Source organism: Phyllobates terribilis, unplaced genomic scaffold (genome assembly GCF_046119375.1).
Source record: "Phyllobates terribilis strain yellow unplaced genomic scaffold, ASM4611937v1 Scaffold_13__5_contigs__length_258822181, whole genome shotgun sequence".
Lineage (NCBI taxonomy): Eukaryota > Metazoa > Chordata > Amphibia > Anura > Dendrobatidae > Phyllobates > Phyllobates terribilis.
This window is the reverse complement of record NW_027362773.1, coordinates 66,387,358-66,404,973: the sequence shown is the minus strand read 5'-3', so window position 1 is coordinate 66,404,973 and position 17,616 is coordinate 66,387,358.

Sequence of the window (17,616 nt, the reverse complement as noted above, 5' to 3'; positions counted from 1 at the left end):
AGTGTCTATGATGGCGGGAGGCAGTTCACATCTAAGTAACAGCTCTGGGAGGGTATTCTGTCCTCATGCAAAACAATTGAAGCAGAAACCATCCAAAACCTGACAAATTCAATGGACGAGAGAGTTCAGAAGCTCCTTTCGAACAAGGGGTTCTATGTGAAAATGTAACATCACCTAGAATAAAGTTTTGAGTTGAAACCTGTTTGATTTCAGTTTCTAATAACCTGCTAATGCTTATAATTTCAAAAATGACCATTTTTTTGGTCTTTATTAAAATGAAAAGGTTGATCGAAAAGTTTGGGGGATCTAAGAGTGTGGCAACCCAGTAGTCATGATTACTTCGAATTCTGACAATATGAGGGTCATGTTGCAGGTAGTGCAGCAAGAAGGCACTTATGTGTCTTGCGCATCTCGGAGCCCCAAAATTATTTTCCGGGCTAGATGCAGCTAAAAATTATTATTAATTTTAAATCTGGTGGAGCTTAGTATAGATGGCCTAATAGGATCAGTGCTGCACACTGCTACAAAGCCCAAATTATTTTGCAGCCAAGATACAGATAAACATGATTAGTAATTTTAAATCTGGTGGAGCTTATTATAGATGGCCTAATAGAATCAGTGCTGCACACTGCTACAAAGCCCAAATTATTTTCCAGCCAAGATACAGACAAACATGATTAGTAATTTGAAAGCTTAAAACGGTTGGTAGGGTGATTTTAACCAATCATCCATCTTTTACTCTCCCCAGGATGACACAGGGGTAGAAAAGTCGTTTCGGATCCATGATTTGTTCATCTTTATGAACGTGAGTCTGTCTACATTATCAGTGGAGAGCCGCGTGCGCTTATCTGTCAGCACACCACCAGCAGCGCTGAACACACGTTCAGACAGAACGCTGGCTGCGGGGCATGACAAGATCTCCAAGGCGTAAGTGGCTAGCTCTGGCCATTTATCCAGATTGGAAGCCCAAAAAGAGCAAGGGTCCAGTGACACAGTCATGGCTTCAATGTTTACTTGGAGATACTCCTGTACCATCGTCTCTAGGCGTTGACTATGTGTCAGACTTCTTGTCTCCTGTGGCCTTGCAAAGGATGGGCTAAAAAAGTGGTGAAATGATTGCGCAAAATTGATGTTACCAGCAGATACTGTGGTTCTGTTATGGTTTGAGTGCTGAACACTTGACGGTCCCACGGTTGGCAAGTTGGAACTGTGAGATTCACTACGTGCACCACTGGTGTTTTGTGGAAAAGCACATGTAAGATTCTGCAACAGTCTCTGCTGATACTCCTGCATGCGTGCATCCCTTTCTATGGCAGGAATAATTTCTGCAAATTTACTTTTGTACCGGGGATCTAACAGTGTGGCAACCCAGTAGTCAGGATTATTTCTAATTCTCACAATTCGAGGGTCATGTTGCAGGTAGTGCAGCAAGAAGTCACTCATGTGTGTTGCGCATCCAGGAGCACCAAGTCCCTGTTGTGTTGGTGGCGAGGTAACAATCATGCTTCCTTCCTCTGTCCTCTCCCCCCAACCTCGCACAACAGAAATGTGATCAAGGTCTCCCTCATCTGATGAGACTTCCATCAGTTCGTCCTCCACTTCTTCCTGGGCTCCTGCACCTTCCTCACTAGTTTGGCTGCTACCATGCGCCCTGGTAAAACCATCTCCCCCACCCTCACATGCCTGCCGCCTTGGTGCTGCCGACCGTCTGGACCTTGCAGATGTTAGCCCTTCCGCATACAACTCCTCCTCCTCTAACTCCTCCACCTCCTCTTGTGCCACCACCTGACTCCGAATTCTGTTTAACATGTGCTCCAGCATGTAAATCACCGGAATAGTCATGCTGATAATGGAATCGTCAGCACTAAACATCTTCGTCGCCATTTCAAAACTGTGCAGAAGGGTGCATAGGTCCCTGATCTGAGACCACTCCTCCAGCGTGATTTGCCCCACGTCTGGATCTCGTTGGCCCAGGCTATACGTCAGAACGTATTGCACCAGGGCTTTTCGGTGCTGCCACAGTCGCTGCAACATGTGCAGAGTTGAATATCATCGGGTAGGCACATCGCATTTTAGCCGGTGAAGTGGCAGGCCCAACGACTTCTGTAGAGATGTAAGTCGCTGAGCTGCGGGATGCGAACGGCGGAAGTGAGCACACAGCGACCGTGCCCTCTGCAGAAGGCCATCTAGTCCGGGATAGTGGGCTAAAAATTGCTGGACAACCAGGTTCAACACGTGAGCCATACAAGGCACGTTTGTGACATTGCCCCGACGAAGGGCCGCACCCAGGTTTGCAGCATTGTCGCACACGGCCTTCCCTGGTTTCAGGTCCAGTGGAGACAACCATTCATGAAATTGGTTCTCCAGAGCTGACCACAACTCCTCAGCTGTGTGACTCACATTTCCCAGACATTTCAAAGTAAAAACCGCCTGATGACGTTGAGCCCTACTGTCAGCATAGTAAGGAGGTGTGCAGGATCCCTTCTGCGCAGTTAGAAAGCTTGTGGCATGACCAGACAGGCTTTGGGTGCAGGTGGACGACCGAGAGGAGGTTGAGGAGGCAGAAGCAGTGGAGGAACTTTGACATAAAGAGGATTGACGCACAACTCGTGGGGACGGCAAGACTTGGACAGCAGCCCCTTGTCCTGCTGTCACCATAGTTACCCAGTGCCCAGTCAGCGACATGTAACGCCCCTGTCCATGCCTACTCGTCCAAGTGTCTGTGGTGAAATGCACCCTGTCACACACAGAGTTTCTCAAAGAAGCGGTGATGTTGTGTGCGACATGCTGGTGGAGCGCAGGCACACCTTTCTTTGAGAAGTAGTGCCGACTGAGCATCTGGTACTGGGGCACTGCGACGGACATAAGGTCTCGAAAATCCTCTGTGTCCACCAGGCGGAAAGGCAGCATTTCTGTAGCCAAGAGCTTGCAGATGGTGAAATTCAACCTCTTAGCTTTCTCATGGCTAGGAGCAAATGGTCTTTTACTTGTCCACTTCTGAGGGACCGAGGGCTGGCTATTGTGCTTAGACGGGGTTGATAAGGGTGTCCCCGGCAAACTGCCGGTCTGTGAGGAAGATGCAGGCGGACATGTTAGGTTGCCTTGATCCAAAGGTGGTGCTATCGATGTTGGACAGCGCTCAACACCAGCTGGTGTTACCACCTCCAAAGAAAATGATGACCTGCCAATCACGCTGGCTGTTGCGGGTAAAGAGGTGGCAGGTCTGCGCCCCAAAACAGGTGTGACTGCTGTCCCCCCAGTCACAGAGGATGAAGAGGCCGCGGATGCACAAGATATGGCAGACGGTGGTTGGCCCGGCCGGCTAGGCCGCATTGTAGCACACTGAGCTTCCCACTGCAACTTATGCTTCATGTCCATGTGCCGGTTCATGCATGAAGTACTCAAACTATGTATTTTTTGGCCTCTACTTAGCTTTTGCTGACAAATGTTACAGATAACACGAGTTGGGTCATCTTTATCGATCTGAAAAAATGCCCAGGCTATGCAAGGCTTAGCACCCATGCGACCTGAAGAGCCACCACGACTTGTGGTGAGAGGCAGAGTTGTGTTTGAGGATGCAGTTGTTGACGTGCTTCCAGTACTACGTCTTTGTCCAGGAAGGCGCAACCTGACCTCGTCGTCAATAGCATCTTCCTCCACCTCCTCTGCTGACCTCATCTCTTGGCTGACTGTGGGTTGACAGTAAGTGGGATCTCCAACCTCATCATCATCACCCTGTGCGTTATCACACCCGTCGTCCTCAGAGCCAACCTGTTCCTGCCCTGACAAAAAACTAAAGTTGTCGCTCCAATCAGGTATTTGAGTCTCATCATCGTCTTCCTCATTGTCTCCACCAACAGGAGTTACAGTTTGGGAATGAGGGTCTACATTATGGTCAGAACCTTCTGCGTCTGGTCCTGGATCCGACTCATAAAGATTCTGGGCATCAGTGCAGATCATTTCCTCGTCTGGATTCACAGAAGCGCTGGAGTCGACCTCTGATTCCCAGGCTATAGTACGAGTAAACAGCTCTGCAGACTCAACCATCTGTTCTACCTCATACTCAGACGGGCAGCTGGAGATTTGGGAGCTGTGAGGAAGCAAGTGCGATTGGGGTGACACCTTTGAGGACTGGAGTATTGTGATGTTGAAGTTGATGTGGAGGAGAGCCCACTTAAAGGAGCACTTGATATCCATTGAAGCACCTGCTGTTTTTGTGCCTCATCTGGAATTTGTAGCGATTGGCGTGGCCGTAAGAAAGGGATCTTATCACATTGTCCGCTAAAAGAAGTAGACATTTTAGTTTGGCTGGAAGATGGTCTTTCTTCTGCAGATGTTACTGTTGCTTTAACACCTACCCCACGGACACAACCTTTTTTCCCCTTCCCAACACGCCTATTCCCCTTTCCACCAGCAGCAGGCCTTTTTCCACTCATTTTGGTGGTTAACTAATTCACAACTCTGGAGTTGTTTGCACAAAAAAACAATGGATGGGAACCGAGCAGAGCTGAGTGGCCAAACTGTGGTATTAGGCCAAAGCTATTGGCTGGGTTAGATGCAGAAAAAAATTATATTCAATTTGCAACCTGATGGAGGTCAGTATAGATGGACTAATAGAACAAGTCCCACACACAGCTGGAAGCCCAAATATTTTTTCAGAGATAGATGCAGAAAAAAATATATTCAGTTTGCAACCTGATGGAGGTCAGTATAGATGGACTAATAGAGAAAGTCCCACACACTGCTAGAAGGCCAAATATTTTTTCAGAGCTAGATGCAGACAAAAAATTATTTTGAATTTGCAACCTGATGGAGGTCAGTATAGGTGGACTAATAGAACAAGTCCCACACACTGCTAGAAGGCCAAATATTTTTTCAGAGCTAGATGCAGAAAAAAATATATTCAGTTTGCAACCTGATGGAGGTCAGTATAGATGGACTAATACAACAAGTCCCACACACAGCTAGAAGCCCAATATTTTTTCAGAGCTAGAAGCAGAAAAAATTATATTCAATTTGCAACCTGATGGAGGTCAGTATAGATGGAGTAATAGAACAAGTCCCACACACAGCTAGAAGCCCAAATATTTTTTCATAGGTAGATGCAGAAAAAAATTATATTCAGTTTGCAACCTGATGGAGGTCTGTATAGATGGATTAATAGAACAAGTCCCACACACAGCTACAAGCCCAATATTTTTTCAGAGGTAGATTCAGAAAAAAATATATTCAGTTTGCAACCTGATGGAGGTCAGTATAGATGGACTAATACAACAAGTCCCACACACAGCTAGAAGCCTAATATTTTTTCAGAGCTAGATGCAGAAAAAAATTATATTCAATTTGCAACCTGATGGAGGTCAGTATAGATGGAGTAATAGAACAAGTCCCACACACAGCTAGAAGCCCAAATATTTTTTCAGAGGTAGATGAAGAAAAAAATATATTCAGTTTGCAACCTGATGGAGGTCAGTATAGATGGACTAATAGAGAAAGTCCCACACACTGCTAGAAGGCCAAATATTTTTTCAGAGCTAGATGTAGACAAAAAATTATTTTGAATTTGCAACCTGATGGAGGTCAGTATAGGTGGACTAATAGAACAAGTCCCACACACTGCTAGAAGGCCAAATATTTTTTCAGAGCTAGATGCAGAAAAAAATATATTCAGTTTGCAACCTGATGGAGGTCAGTATAGATGGACTAATACAACAAGTCCCACACACAGCCAGAAGCCCAATATTTTTTCAGAGCTAGATGCAGAAAAAAATTATATTCAATTTGCAACCTGATGGAGGTCAGTATAGATGGAGTAATAGAACAAGTCCCACACACAGCTAGAAGCCCAAATATTTTTTCAGAGGTAGATGCAGAAAAAAATTATATTCAGTTTGCAACCTGATGGAGGTCTGTATAGATGGATTAATAGAACAAGTCCCACAAACAGCTACAAGCCCAATATTTTTTCAGAGGTAGATGCAGAAAAAAATATATTCAGTTTGCATCCTGATGGAGGTCAGTATAGATGGACTAATACAACAAGTCCCACACACAGCTAGAAGCCCAATATTTTTTCAGAGCTAGATGCAGAAAAAAATTATATTCAATTTGCAACCTGATGGAGGTCAGTATAGATCGAGTAATAGAACAAGTCCCACACACAGCTAGAAGCCCAAATATTTTTTCAGAGCTAGATGCAGATAAAAATTATTTTTAATTTGCAACCTGATGGAGGTCAGTATAGATGGACTAATAGAGAAAGTCCCACACACTGCTAGAAGGCCAAATATTTTTTCAGAGCTAGATGCAGAAAAAAATTATATTCAGTTTGCAACCTGATGGAGGTCTGTATAGATGGATTAATAGAACAAGTCCCACACACAGCTAGAAGCCCAATATTTTTTCAGAGGTAGATGCAGAAAAAAATATATTCAGTTTGCAACCTGATGGAGGTCAGTATAGATGGACTAATACAACAAGTCCCACACACAGCTAGAAGCCCAATATTTTTTCAGAGCTAGATGCAGAAAAAAATTATATTCAATTTGCAACCTGATGGAGGTCAGTATAGATGGAGTAATAGAACAAGTCCCACACACAGCTAGAAGCCCAAATATTTTTTCAGAGCTAGATGCAGAAAAAAATTATATTCAGTTTGCAACCTGATGGAGGTCTGTATAGATGGATTAATAGAACAAGTCCCACACACAGCTACAAACCCAATATTTTTTCAGAGGTAGATGCAGAAAAAAATATATTCAGTTTGCAACCTGATGGAGGTCAGTATAGATGGACTAATAGAGAAAGTCCCACACACAGCTAGAAGCCCAAATATTTTTTCAGAGCTAGATGCAGATAAAAATTATTTTTAATTTGCAGCGTGATGGAGGTCAGTATAGATGGACTAATAGAACAAGTCCCACACACAGCTAGAAGCCCAAATATTTTTTCAGAGGTAGATGCAGATAAAAATTATTTTTAATTTGCAACCTGATGGAGGTCAGTATAGATGGACTATTAGAGAAAGTCCCACACACTGCTAGAAGGCCAAATATTTTTTCAGAGCTAGATGCAGAAAATTTTTTTATTCAGTTTGCAACCTGATGGAGGTCTGTATACATGGATTAATAGAACAAGTCCCACACACAGCTAGAAGCACAATATTTTTTCAGAGCTAGATGCAGAAAAAAATTATATTCAGTTTGCAACCTGATGGAGGTCTGTATAGATGGATTAATAGAACAAGTCCCACACACAGCTAGAAGCCCAATATTTTTTCAGAGGTAGATGCAGAAAAAAATATATTCAGTTTGCAACCTGATGGAGGTCAGTATAGATGGACTAATACAACAAGTCCCACACACAGCTAGAAGCCCAATATTTTTTCAGAGCTAGATGCAGAAAAAAATTATATTCAATTTGCAACCTGATGGAGGTAAGTATAGATGGAGTAATAGAACAAGTCCCACACACAGCTAGAAGCCCAAATATTTTTTCAGAGCTAGATGCAGATAAAAATTATTTTTAATTTGCAACCTGATGGAGGTCAGTATAGATGGACTAATAGAGAAAGTCCCACACACTGCTAGAAGGCCAAATATTTTTTCAGAGCTAGATGCAGAAAAAAATTATATTCAGTTTGCAACCTGATGGAGGTCTGTATAGATGGATTAATAGAACAAGTCCCACACACAGCTAGAAGCCCAATATTTTTTCAGAGGTAGATGCAGAAAAAAATATATTCAGTTTGCAACCTGATGGAGGTCAGTATAGATGGACTAATACAACAAGTCCCACACACAGCTAGAAGCCCAATATTTTTTCAGAGCTAGATGCAGAAAAAAATTATATTCAATTTGCAACCTGATGGAGGTCAGTATAGATGGAGTAATAGAACAAGTCCCACACACAGCTAGAAGCCCAAATATTTTTTCAGAGCTAGATGCAGAAAAAAATTATATTCAGTTTGCAACCTGATGGAGGTCTGTATAGATGGATTAATAGAACAAGTCCCACACACAGCTACAAGCCCAATATTTTTTCAGAGGTAGATGGAGAAAAAAATATATTAAGTTTGCAACCTGATGGAGGTCAGTATAGATGGACTAATAGAGAAAGTCCCACACACAGCTAGAAGCCCAATATTTTTTCAGAGCTAGATGCAGAAAAAAATTATATTCAACTTGCAACCTGATGGAGGTCAGTATAGATGGAGTAATAGAACAAGTCCCACACACAGCTAGAAGCCCAAATATTTTTTCAGAGCTAGATGCAGATAAAAATTATTTTTAATTGGCAACCTGATGGAGGTCAGCATAGATGGACTAATAGAGAAAGTCCCACACACTGCTAGAAGGCCAAATATTGTTTCAGAGCTAGATGCAGACAAAAAATTATTTTGAATTTGCAGCGTGATGGAGGTCAGTATAGATTGGCTAATAGAACAAGTCCCACACACAGGTAGAAGCCCAAATATTTTTTCAGAGGTAGATGCAGATAAAAATTATTTTTAATTTGCAACCTGATGGAGTTCAGTATAGATGGACTAATAGAGAAAGTCCCACACACTGCTTGAAGGCCAAATATTTTTTCAGAGCTAGATGCAGAAAATTTTTTTATTCAGTTTGCAACCTGATGGAGGTCTGTATAGATGGATTAATAGAACAAGTCCCACACACAGCTAGAAGCACAATATTTTTTCAGAGGTAGATGCAGAAAAAAATATATTCAGTTTGCAACCTGATGGAGGTCTGTATAGATGGATTAATAGAACAAGTCCCACACACGGCTACAAGCCCAATATTTTTTCAGAGGTAGATGCAGAAAAAAATATATTCAGTTTGCAACCTGATGGAGGTCAGTATAGATGGACTAATAGAGAAAGTCCCACACACAGCTAGAAGCCCAATATTTTTTCAGAGCTAGATGCAGAAAAAAATTATATTCAATTTGCAACCTGATGGAGGTCAGTATAGATAGAGTAATAGAACAAGTCCCACACACAGCTAGAAGCCCAAATATTTTTTCAGAGCTAGATGCAGATAAAAATTATTTTTAATTTGCAACCTGATGGAGGTCAGTATAGATGGACTAATAGAGAAAGTCTCACACACTGCTAGAAGGCCAAATATTTTTTCAGAGCTAGATGCAGACAAAAAATTATTTTGAATTTGCAGCGTGATGGAGGTCAGTATAGATGGACTAATAGAACAAGTCCCACACACAGCTAGAAGCCCAAATATTTTTTCAGAGGTAGATGCAGATAAAAATTATTTTTAATTTGCAATCTGATGGAGGTCAGTATAGATGGACTAATAGAGAAAGTCCCACACACTGCTAGAAGGCAAAATATTTTTTTCAGAGCTAGATGGAGAAAAAAATTATATTCAGTTTGCAACCTGATGGAGGTCTGTATAGATGGATTAATAGAACAAGTCCCACACACAGCTAGAAGCCCAATATTTTTTCAGAGGTAGATGCAGAAAAAAATATATTCAGTTTGCAACCTGATGGAGGTCAGTATAGAAGGACTAATACAACAAGTCCCACACACAGCTAGAAGCCCAATATTTTTTCAGAGCTAGATCCAGAAAAAAATTATATTCAATTTGCAACCTGATGGAGGTCAGTATAGATGGAGTAATAGAACAAGTCCCACACACAGCTAGAAGCCCAAATATTTTTTCAGAGGTAGATGAAGAAAAAAATATATTCAGTTTGCAACCTGATGGAGGTCAGTATAGATGGACTAATAGAGAAAGTCCCACACACTGCTAGAAGGCCAAATATTTTTTCAGAGCTAGATGCAGACAAAAAATTATTTTGAATTTGCAACCTGATGGAGGTCAGTATAGGTGGACTAATAGAACAAGTCCCACACACTGCTAGAAGGCCAAATATTTTTTCAGAGCTAGATGCAGAAAAAAATATATTCAGTTTGCAACCTGATGGAGGTCAGTATAGATGGACTAATAGAGAAAGTCCCACACACTGCTAGAAGGCCAAATATTTTTTCAGAGCTAGATGCAGAAAAAAATTATATTCAGTTTGCAACCTGATGGAGGCCTGTATAGATGGATTAATAGAACAAGTCCCACACACAGCTAGAAGCCCAATATTTTTTCAGAGGTAGATGCAGAAAAAAATATATTCAGTTTGCAACCTGATGGAGGTCAGTATAGATGGACTAATACAACAAGTCCCACACACAGCTAGAAGCCCAATATTTTTTCAGAGCTAGATGCAGAAAAAAATTATATTCAATTTGCAACCTGATGGAGGTCAGTATAGATGGAGTAATAGAACAAGTCCCACACACAGCTAGAAGCCCAAATATTTTTTCAGAGCTAGATGCAGAAAAAAATTATATTCAGTTTGCAACCTGATGGAGGTCTGTATAGATGGATTAATAGAACAAGTCCCACACACAGCTACAAGCCCAATATTTTTTCAGAGGTAGATGCAGAAAAAAATATATTCAGTTTGCAACCTGATGGAGGTCAGTATAGATGGACTAATAGAGAAAGTCCCACACACAGCTAGAAGCCCAAATATTTTTTCAGAGCTAGATGCAGATAAAAATTATTTTTAATTTGCAACCTGATGGAGGTCAGTATAGATGGACTAATAGAGAAAGTCCCACACACTGCTAGAAGGCCAAATATTGTTTCAGAGCTAGATGCAGAAAAAAATTATATTCAGTTTGCAACCTGATGGAGGTCAGTATAGATGGACTAATAGAGAAAGTCTCACACACTGCTAGAAGGCCAAATATTTTTTCAGAGCTAGATGCAGACAAAAAATTATTTTGAATTTGCAGCGTGATGGAGGTCAGTATAGATGGACTAATAGAACAAGTCCCACACACAGCTAGAAGCCCAAATATTTTTTCAGAGGTAGATGCAGATAAAAATTATTTTTAATTTGCAATCTGATGGAGGTCAGTATAGATGGACTAATAGAGAAAGTCCCACACACTGCTAGAAGGCCAAATATTTTTTCAGAGCTAGATGCAGAAAAAAATTATATTCAGTTTGCAACCTGATGGAGGTCTGTATAGATGGATTAATAGAACAAGTCCCACACACAGCTAGAAGCCCAATATTTTTTCAGAGGTAGATGCAGAAAAAAATATATTCAGTTTGCAACCTGATGGAGGTCAGTATAGATGGACTAATACAACAAGTCCCACACACAGCTAGAAGCCCAATATTTTTTCAGAGCTAGATGCAGAAAAAAATTATATTCAATTTGCAACCTGATGGAGGTCAGTATAGATGGAGTAATAGAACAAGTCCCACACACAGCTAGAAGCCCAAATATTTTTTCAGAGGTAGATGAAGAAAAAAATATATTCAGTTTGCAACCTGATGGAGGTCAGTATAGATGGACTAATAGAGAAAATCCCACACCCTGCTAGAAGGCCAAATATTTTTTCAGAGCTAGATGTAGACAAAAAATTATTTTGAATTTGCAACCTGATGGAGGTCAGTATAGGTGGACTAATAGAACAAGTCCCACACACTTCTAGAAGGCCAAATATTTTTTCAGAGCTAGATGCAGAAAAAAATATATTCAGTTTGCAACCTGATGGAGGTCAGTATAGATGGACTAATACAACAAGTCTCACACACAGCCAGAAGCCCAATATTTTTTCAGAGCTAGATGCAGAAAAAAATTATATTCAATTTGCAACCTGATGGAGGTCAGTATAGATGGAGTAATAGAACAAGTCCCACACACAGCTAGAAGCCCAAATATTTTTTCAGAGGTAGATGCAGAAAAAAATTATATTCAGTTTGCAACCTGATGGAGGTCTGTATAGATGGATTAATAGAACAAGTCCCACAAACAGCTACAAGCCCAATATTTTTTCAGAGGTAGATGCAGAAAAAAATATATTCAGTTTGCATCCTGATGGAGGTCAGTATAGATGGAATAATACATCAAGTCCCACACACAGCTAGAAGCCCAATATTTTTTCAGAGCTAGATGCAGAAAAAAATTATATTCAATTTGCAACCTGATGGAGGTCAGTATAGATCGAGTAATAGAACAAGTCCCACACACAGCTAGAAGCCCAAATATTTTTTCAGAGCTAGATGCAGATAAAAATTATTTTTAATTTGCAACCTGATGGAGGTCAGTATAGATGGACTAATAGAGAAAGTCCCACACACTGCTAGAAGGCCAAATATTTTTTCAGAGCTAGATGCAGAAAAAAATTATATTCAGTTTGCAACCTGATGGAGGTCTGTATAGATGGATTAATAGAACAAGTCCCACACACAGCTAGAAGCCCAATATTTTTTCAGAGGTAGATGCAGAAAAAAATATATTCAGTTTGCAACCTGATGGAGGTCAGTATAGATGGACTAATACAACAAGTCCCACACACAGCTAGAAGCCCAATATTTTTTCAGAGCTAGATGCAGAAAAAAATTATATTCAATTTGCAACCTGATGGAGGTCAGTATAGATGGAGTAATAGAACAAGTCCCACACACAGCTAGAAGCCCAAATATTTTTTCAGAGCTAGATGCAGAAAAAAATTATATTCAGTTTGCAACCTGATGGAGGTCTGTATAGATGGATTAATAGAACAAGTCCCACACACAGCTACAAACCCAATATTTTTTCAGAGGTAGATGCAGAAAAAAATATATTCAGTTTGCAACCTGATGGAGGTCAGTATAGATGGACTAATAGAGAAAGTCCCACACACAGCTAGAAGCCCAAATATTTTTTCAGAGCTAGATGCAGACAAAAATTATTTTTAATTTGCAGCGTGATGGAGGTCAGTATAGATGGACTAATACAACAAGTCCCACACACAGCTAGAAGCCCAAATATTTTTTCAGAGGTAGATGCAGATAAAAATTATTTCTAATTTGCAACCTGATGGAGGTCAGTATAGATGGACTATTAGAGAAAGTCCCACACACTGCTAGAAGGCCAAATATTTTTTCAGAGCTAGATGCAGAAAAATTTTTTATTCAATTTGCAACCTGATGGAGGTCTGTATACATGGATTAATAGAACAAGTCCCACACACAGCTAGAAGCACAATATTTTTTCAGAGCTAGATGCAGAAAAAAATTATATTCAGTTTGCAACCTGATGGAGGTCTGTATAGATGGATTAATAGAACAAGTCCCACACACAGCTAGAAGCCCAATATTTTTTCAGAGGTAGATGCAGAAAAAAATATATTCAGTTTGCAACCTGATGGAGGTCAGTATAGATGGACTAATACAACAAGTCCCACACACAGCTAGAAGCCCAATATTTTTTCAGAGCTAGATGCAGAAAAAAATTATATTCAATTTGCAACCTGATGGAGGTAAGTATAGATGGAGTAATAGAACAAGTCCCACACACAGCTAGAAGCCCAAATATTTTTTCAGAGCTAGATGCAGATAAAAATTATTTTTAATTTGCAACCTGATGGAGGTCAGTATAGATGGACTAATAGAGAAAGTCCCACACACTGCTAGAAGGCCAAATATTTTTTCAGAGCTAGATGCAGAAAAAAATTATATTCAGTTTGCAACCTGATGGAGGTCTGTATAGATGGATTAATAGAACAAGTCCCACACACAGCTAGAAGCCCAATATTTTTTCAGAGGTAGATGCAGAAAAAAATATATTCAGTTTGCAACCTGATGGAGGTCAGTATAGATGGACTAATACAACAAGTCCCACACACAGCTAGAAGCCCAATATTTTTTCAGAGCTAGATGCAGAAAAAAATTATATTCAATTTGCAACCTGATGGAGGTCAGTATAGATGGAGTAATAGAACAAGTCCCACACACAGCTAGAAGCCCAAATATTTTTTCAGAGCTAGATGCAGAAAAAAATTATATTCAGTTTGCAACCTGATGGAGGTCTGTATAGATGGATTAATAGAACAAGTCCCACACACAGCTACAAGCCCAATATTTTTTCAGAGGTAGATGGAGAAAAAAATATATTAAGTTTGCAACCTGATGGAGGTCAGTATAGATGGACTAATAGAGAAAGTCCCACACACAGCTAGAAGCCCAATATTTTTTCAGAGCTAGATGCAGAAAAAAATTATATTCAACTTGCAACCTGATGGAGGTCAGTATAGATGGAGTAATAGAACAAGTCCCACACACAGCTAGAAGCCCAAATATTTTTTCAGAGCTAGATGCAGATAAAAATTATTTTTAATTTGCAACCTGATGGAGGTCAGCATAGATGGACTAATAGAGAAAGTCCCACACACTGCTAGAAGGCCAAATATTGTTTCAGAGCTAGATGCAGACAAAAAATTATTTTGAATTTGCAGCGTGATGGAGGTCAGTATAGATTGGCTAATAGAACAAGTCCCACACACAGGTAGAAGCCCAAATATTTTTTCAGAGGTAGATGCAGATAAAAATTATTTTTAATTTGCAACCTGATGGAGTTCAGTATAGATGGACTAATAGAGAAAGTCCCACACACTGCTTGAAGGCCAAATATTTTTTCAGAGCTAGATGCAGAAAATTTTTTTATTCAGTTTGCAACCTGATGGAGGTCTGTATAGATGGATTAATAGAACAAGTCCCACACACAGCTAGAAGCACAATATTTTTTCAGAGGTAGATGCAGAAAAAAATATATTCAGTTTGCAACCTGATGGAGGTCTGTATAGATGGATTAATAGAACAAGTCCCACACACGGCTACAAGCCCAATATTTTTTCAGAGGTAGATGCAGAAAAAAATATATTCAGTTTGCAACCTGATGGAGGTCAGTATAGATGGACTAATAGAGAAAGTCCCACACACAGCTAGAAGCCCAATATTTTTTCAGAGCTAGATGCAGAAAAAAATTATATTCAATTTGCAACCTGATGGAGGTCAGTATAGATGGAGTAATAGAACAAGTCCCACACACAGCTAGAAGCCCAAATATTTTTTCAGAGCTAGATGCAGATAAAAATTATTTTTAATTTGCAACCTGATGGAGGTCAGCATAGATGGACTAATAGAGAAAGTCTCACACACTGCTAGAAGGCCAAATATTTTTTCAGAGCTAGATGCAGACAAAAAATTATTTTGAATTTGCAGCGTGATGGAGGTCAGAATAGATGGACTAATAGAACAAGTCCCACACCCAGCTAGAAGCCCAAATATTTTTTCAGAGGTAGATGCAGATAAAAATTATTTTTAATTTGCAATCTGATGGAGGTCAGTATAGATGGACTAATAGAGAAAGTCCCACACACTGCTAGAAGGCCAAATATTTTTTTCAGAGCTAGATGGAGAAAAAAATTATATTCAGTTTGCAACCTGATGGAGGTCTGTATAGATGGATTAATAGAACAAGTCCCACACACAGCTAGAAGCCCAATATTTTTTCAGAGGTAGATGCAGAAAAAAATATATTCAGTTTGCAACCTGATGGAGGTCAGTATAGAAGGACTAATACAACAAGTCCCACACACAGCTAGAAGCCCAATATTTTTTCAGAGCTAGATGCAGAAAAAAATTATATTCAATTTGCAACCTGATGGAGGTCAGTATAGATGGAGTAATAGAACAAGTCCCACACACAGCTAGAAGCCCAAATATTTTTTCAGAGGTAGATGAAGAAAAAAATATATTCAGTTTGCAACCTGATGGAGGTCAGTATAGATGGACTAATAGAGAAAGTCCCACACACTGCTAGAAGGCCAAATATTTTTTCAGAGCTAGATGCAGACAAAAAATTATTTTGAATTTGCAACCTGATGGAGGTCAGTATAGGTGGACTAATAGAACAAGTCCCACACACTGCTAGAAGGCCAAATATTTTTTCAGAGCTAGATGCAGAAAAAAATATATTCAGTTTGCAACCTGATGGAGGTCAGTATAGATGGACTAATACAACAAGTCCCACACACAGCTAGAAGCCCAATATTTTTTCAGAGCTAGATGCAGAAAAAAATTATATTCAATTTGCAACCTGATGGAGGTCAGTATATATGGAGTAATAGAACAAGTCCCACACACAGCTAGAAGCCCAAATATTTTTTCAGAGGTAGATGCAGAAAAAAATTATATTCAGTTTGCAACCTGATGGAGGTCTGTATAGATGGATTAATAGAACAAGTCCCACAAACAGCTACAAGCCCAATATTTTTTCAGAGGTAGATGCAGAAAAAAATATATTCAGTTTGCAACCTGATGGAGGTCAGTATGGATGGACTAATACAACAAGTCCCACACACAGCTAGAAGCCCAATATTTTTTCAGAGCTAGATGCAATAAAAAATTATATTCAATTTGCAACCTGATGGAGGTCAGTATAGATGGAGTAATAGAACAAGTCCCACACACAAATAGAAGCCCAAATATTTTTTCAGAGCTAGATGCAGATAAAAATTATTTTTAATTTGCAACCTGATGGAGGTCAGTATAGATGGACTAATAGAGAAAGTCCCACACACTGCTAGAAGGCCAAATATTTTTTCAGAGCTAGATGCAGAAAAAAATTATATTCAGTTTGCAACCTGATGGAGGTCTGTATAGATGGATTAATATAACAAGTCCCACACACAGCTAGAAGCCCAATATTTATTCAGAGGTAGATGCAGAAAAAAATATATTCAGTTTGCAACCTGATGGAGGTCAGTATAGATGGACTAATAGAGAAAGTCCCACACACAGCTAGAAGCCCAATATTTTTTCAGAGCTAGATGCAGAAAAAAATATATTCAGTTTGCAACCTGATGGAGGTCAGTATAGATGGACTAATACAACAAGTCCCACACACAGCTAGAAGCCCAATATTTTTTCAGAGCTAGATGCAGAAAAAAATTATATTCAATTTGCAACCTGATGGAGGTCAGTATAGATGGAGTAATAGAACAAGTCCCACACACAGCTAGAAGCCCAAATATTTTTTCAGAGCTAGATGCAGAAAAAAATTATATTCAGTTTGCAACCTGATGGAGGTCTGTATAGATGGATTAATAGAACAAGTCCCACACACAGCTACAAGCCCAATATTTTTTCAGAGGTAGATGGAGAAAAAAATATATTTAGTTTGCAACCTGATGGAGGTCAGTATAGATGGACTAATAGAGAAAGTCCCACACACAGCTAGAAGCCCAATATTTTTTCAGAGCTAGATGCAGAAAAAAATTATATTCAATTTGCAACCTGATGGAGGTCAGTATAGATGGAGTAATAGAACAAGTCCCACACACAGCTAGAAGCCCAAACATTTTTTCAGAGCTAGATGCAGATAAAAATTATTTTTAATTTGCAACCTGATGGAGGTCAGCATAGATGGACTAATAGAGAAAGTCCCACACACTGCTAGAAGGCCAAATATTGTTTCAGAGCTAGATGCAGAAAAAAATTATATTCAGTTTGCAACCTGATGGAGGTCTGTATAGATGGATTAATAGAACAAGTCCCACACACAGCTACAAGCCCAATATTTTTTCAGGGGTAGATGCAGAAAAAAATATATTCAGTTTGCAACCTGATGGAGGTCAGTATAGATGGACTAATACAACAAGTCCCACACACAGCTAGAAGCCCAATATTTTTTCAGAGCTAGATGCAGAAAAAAATTATATTCAATTTGCAACCTGATGGAGGTCAGTATAGA